At 42.7% G+C, this 5651-nt stretch overlaps 1 protein-coding gene across 1 annotated transcript in view; it reads right to left on the reverse strand.

Moving 5' to 3' along the window:
• Positions 1–4930, reverse strand: part of LOC308156862 (tight junction protein 2-like) — a 24987-nt gene extending 20057 nt beyond the window's left edge. The window contains 1 exon segment of the mRNA XM_080530309.1: positions 4803–4930. The gene's annotated coding sequence lies outside the window, so the exon portion shown is untranslated.
• Positions 4931–5651: the final 721 nt, after the last annotated feature.

Raw genomic sequence — 5651 nt, forward strand, 5'->3', positions numbered from 1 at the left:
TTGCCGCACACCTGGCTGTGATACAGAGTGGAAGGGTATTGCAAAACATACTACAATAACACACACATACACGCGTACATGCACACGCAGGCAGGCAGGCAGGCAGGCACGAACATGACACAATAAAAAACACCCCTGTGGGAGACGGGATTAAAACACCCCTGGGATTAAACAGGATTAAACTGTTTCAATCAAAGCGTTGTCAGATTAACCAGGGAACATTACCATTGGAGGACGTCAAACACATTTCCTGTTGTGTGCGAGCACAGGAGATCAGTAGCCGTCTATTAGCGAGGCAGCATCGTGCTTTGCAATGACAAAAGTGTTTACTCTGAAAACACAACGCCACAGATAAACCTACAGTCACAGATAATGCTGTCTGAAACCATTACACACACATTACAATTCCCACAACACAGTATCTGAACTCTGAAAAAAGAAAAGGTGGTGCTACCCCCTAGTGGTGAGACGGTGCTGGTACATCCTGTTGAGGCTCAGAGCTGATCAGACCCATGAAGAATGAGATCTGTTCTGCCTGTATCCCTCCTGGGCAACGATCAATGAAGAAAGGACCAAGGCTACAGTCTCTCCTCTGCTGTTTCATCTTCTCATCCCTGCTACCTCCACTACAGTTTCTCTATTACTACTCTAGTAACTGCTCCTCCTGAGACATCTTCTGCCCCTCAGCACTGCGTCTCCGGAAGACACCCGCTTTCCCCTCTACTGTGTCCCTAAGAACTTCTATTACCCCCCTTGTACTGTTTCTCTGTTTCTCAAAAAGTTTAGAAGTAGGTGATAGAAGAAGGTTTTTCCTTCTATCAATGGCCCCGGGCCTGAGCTCTTCCTGCTATGACTGGTGGATTGATGATTCACTTGCTTAGTATTCAAATGTATTGATTGTAAGTCGCTTTGGAATAAGGCGTCTGCTAAATGCCAAAAATGTAAAAAAAAAAAGTTAATGTAAAAAAGTAATTCTTCCTTCTTCTAACATTGTAGCTGGTAAATGGTATAATGGCCAATATCCCGTTCATAGAATACTATAGATTACTTTTTCTTACGACGACTGATGGATAGATGATTCATTTGCTTAGACAAAATGTAGGCTATTTGTTAAAGGCGTCTGCTAAATGTAAAAAATTTAAATGTAATGTAAATCTCAGTGTTAGTTCCCTCACTGGCAGGTCTGCAGGCTGAATCTAAACCTCCTCAGTGGATTATGCAAGAACTCACACAGTCTCTCTGACAAGAACAACAGTTGAAATATTAAAATGACTGAAATTACACTCTGGTTATCATTACAGGGTGTGACTTAGGAGAACATATCCTTTCATTTAAAATCTCACAAAACAGCAGGGCATGCAGAGCTCTCGCTCCAACACACACAGGTAGATAGATATCTATATGTTACGGTACATGTGGGAATACGGTACATGTGGGAAAACTAGGGTTAGGGTTAGGTGCTAGGGTGTTAGGGTGCTACGGTTAGGGTTAGGGTTAGGATTAGGGATGCCAGCATGTACCAAGTCGACGTAGCACCTAACCCTAACCCTAGTTTTCCCACATGTACCGTATTCCCACATGTACCGTAACATATACACACACATATACACACACACACAGATAGAAAGATAGAGAGAGAGAGAGAGAGAGAGAGAGAGAGAGAGAGAGAGAGAGAGAGAGAGAGAGAGAGAGAGAGAGAGAGCGCTGGCAAGCCCAATACTGTAATAGGCCTACTAACATAGACCAAAGAGTGGCCATAGCTTTCACTAAGGCTCATAATTCCACGTTTCTGACAGATAAAAGACAAACATTCAAAGCATCTGTGTTATCATCAGCTTTAGAGTGGGGGGGGGGGAAATGCATTCCATTTTCTTGCTGATCCAACATCAAATATGTTGTAGCAGTGCGCCCTCTACTGGCAGGACAGCGACACTACACTACATGGGAAGTAGCGCGACACGAGTAGGCTACGCACTATATCAAAACACTCGGGACTATAAGCACATTAAACACAATACCTGACCCTGGATCAATAGCACCCAGTACTTCTATAAAACCACTAAAGCGATAGAACTTAGCTCCCCATGCTCTAGAAAGCAGATAAGATGTAGATATGCATTAAATGTCCCCCCCGCACCACCAACCTTCTCCCCCCATCCACGCGCACTCAGACAATGAATCATGCCGAAACCTAATCTACTCTTGTCTAAATGGATAATCACCATCAGACGGATATCAGAGAGTAATTTCTTCAAATGTCTTATTGTCCGCCTACAAAGGCCATGTTATGATAAGGTTATTATTGCTAGGCTGGAGATGTGTGATCAGCATCGTGACACCGTCGCAGTGGCAGGTGGAAACATTCCGGTCAGGATCCCGTGACAGAGACACCAACTTTTCAGGCAACACATCAGCGCTTATTCTAACCCACAACGTGGATATAACAGTCAATAACAATCCATAACGGATTTAAACTCGTTCATTTCCCCACTACTTACTTTAAAATACTGTGTTTCATATCTGCTCAGTGAGAAGAGTCGGTCTCCTTTTACGGGCATGATGCACTTTCAAACCGGACACTTTTCTTGTAAAAAATACAAAACAATAAAATAAAATAAAAAACGTCCGTGTCAACAGTAGACGACACGTATCCGATAAGATGATATCATTGTTTTTTTTGTTTTTTTAAACCGCTTCAAGAGTCAAAAACAATAACAAAACAAGAACAAAACACTTCAGATCAAACTTGAGTTGGAGCGCAGGAAGACACAGCAGGTTCAGAATGTACCACCCGTCCGAGACGGGGGTGAGTGAGTGGTCATCACGTCTCAATATAACTGTGTAGTATAGGGTTATTAACTCATCCTGTAACTTAACACACCCAAACAGCAAAACAAACTGCCCAAGTGAGAAGCTATTTTCGATACCGACAAAACTACCGGCACACTAATGACTTGGTTAAAATGATGACCATCTGGAAATAAAAAATAATGGATCCTTCCAGATTAGCCTCATAGTAGGTGATTTGGCCCAAAGCGTCCCGGGACGAATAGAACACAGCAAAGACCTAGGTTCTAGGCCCTGGACAATCTAGACAAATTGATGGCAGCTACTAGATTGAAATCAAGTGTAATACTGAAACACAAATGTGTACATTTCAAACCTGCAAACTGCGACACTTTAAATGAATGTGCAATAACACTATGTGCAATATGACAACCCTCGGGTACATAAGGTTCAGAGATAGGAAATGTTAGAATAGGTATAGCATAGCATAGAGTACAGCACAGTGTTTTATTTGTATAGTATAGTACAGTGGATAGTGTACATAGCCTTTATTTATGTAAACCAGCTCCTTTCCCTTCTTGTTTTTAGTTTTCTTTCCTAACACCAGGGGAGCCCCCCCTCCCAAATTTCGTTGTTTGGTACCTGTACTATATCAATGACAATAAAGACCATTCATTCATTCATTCATTCATTCATTCATTCAGGCAGAGCAGAGGATCAGTGATGTAACAACAAGCCAGGTCGCTTGTAAATAGTAATAGTTATTTGTCTGTATTATCTTGTAGATAGTACTAGTTTTTTTTTTTGTCTGTCTTACATGTAACGATGAATTGAGAATCAAGGACCCCAATTGAAATAAGCCAGTGGCTTTCTTGGGTTTTTATCCTGTTAGTTGACCTTGTATGTAATATGTACTTTCATGTACCTACTTCTGCAAACCTTCTAATAAAGTTTTCAATCAATCAAAAAAAAAAACTGTAACTACTTTAAGATTAGCAAATAGAAACAATGAGGCAAAGGTTCAAGTAAACGTCTGTTGTGAGATTTCGCCATTCCCGTCCAGTGTACAGCGTTACACCTGAGATGAGATATTATGTACGGCCAACTCTAATCAGGCAACCAGCGCACACACAGATAAGTACCACAAGAACAGCCCGACAGATGAGAAATAAAAGCATTGCCCATTGCCCATAAGCACTTTAGCACAACACATATTGGTATGGGGATTTCTGCACACCTGATTCTTGGACTGCAGGCGTAAAAAAAAAAGAAGAAAATAAAGAAGTGAATAGATAGTAGTGACAGATAACAGATACTGACAGATACTGTGACAGAAAAAGTCCCAGCAACACCCCCTGCCCCTGAAATGCCAATCGTGTGTGTCATTCGGTGTTCTTCCTGGTCTGAATCTACACTCATGGCCAGCTCTGACCAATCCCCTACAGGCCTAAACTTCCTGGTCAAATATGCACTGTGTGAGAGAGGGGAGGTGTCAGCTGTGGCATTCAAAGGGCAATAGGACAATGCCCTTGGACAGAAAAACCTCAACCTTTGTCCAGGAAAAACCCAAGGCAACAGACATGTATACATAGCACAGTGCTATATGAGAGATTTCCCCCATGTCTCTCACTGCTCGGTGGATTCGGGTATAGCGTGGGACACCTAAACTCCAGTGTGTTTATTTCCTGTTCTAACAAAATCTACTTTAACATTTCAGTGAGTCACATGACGTCCATGCTAAACCTATAGTAAACGTCCTGTTGACTAGAGTTTGTTAGAACTGGAAATAAACAGACTGGAGCTTAGGTGTCCCCACATAATACCCAATGTTCCAGATTACCCCCGAATTCACCCTATACATTACACTGCCAACATCACTCTGGATTTCGCTATTACCAGATTAGATTAACATAAAACCATCTGCAGCATGTCACCCCCATGCCCCCTGGTCCGGATGTGCGCAGACGAACGAGGAGAGCGCGGATTACGAGAAGTGAGCTGAAATGTTGAAATACCTTCAGAATAGCAGAGTAGCCGGGCGGGGATTGCTGATATACAACCAGGGACTGGGTTTCCTGGGTCCAACAGAAACTTTCCCAGGAGTGGGACCTCCTGGAACCGAAGAGGTGGCTGTTGCCCTGGTAGTTGGTACTGCTGGGCTGGTCGCTGTGGGGAGGGAGAACAGGGATGAATGGACTTTACCCACAGTCAGACACACTGGCCGGGGGAAACACAGGACTGTATAGGCCTTTAACTCATTCAGTGCCGAGGGGGAATAAAGTCAGTCACCCAAACTGTCAACATTGTAGAGTGCCACGGGTGACATTATTCACCAAAAATGCATAAATTATGATGCTTCATTTTGTAGCCAATCAGAGTATTGTTGCTAGGTAAACACCACATAAAACACCCCAGGCACTCGAAGTGGTGAGTGTTCCGGAATGCTTTGGCAGTTAGTGAGATAAACAGAACTCCCTATGAGGAGTAGAGTTCAGCTTTGTAAGAGAAAGCTTAGCAAAAAAAACAACCTTTAAATGTAGGTTAATGTTAAATCTTAAGTGAAAAGGGGTAAAGACAGTTTGAAATGAATTTACTGTACAAGACATAATGTCAATTAGATAATCATAACAACAGTGAGGAACATTGAGTTGAAACTTTAAACTGTGAGTGATGTTGGTTCCAACCGCAATCCCTAATGGCTCACTGCTTACTGCGTAAACAAAAAATAGAGAACTCTTTCTGGCCTGCCTCTCACCCCTGTCATCAGCATACAGCCAAACCAGAGAGAGAGACTGAGAGAGAGACAGAGAGAGAGAGACACACACACACACACACACACACACACACACACACACACACACAAC

Source organism: Nansenia antarctica (genome assembly GCF_963989245.1).
Source record: "Nansenia antarctica genome assembly, chromosome: 4".
Classification (NCBI taxonomy): Eukaryota; Metazoa; Chordata; class Actinopteri; order Argentiniformes; family Microstomatidae; genus Nansenia; species Nansenia antarctica.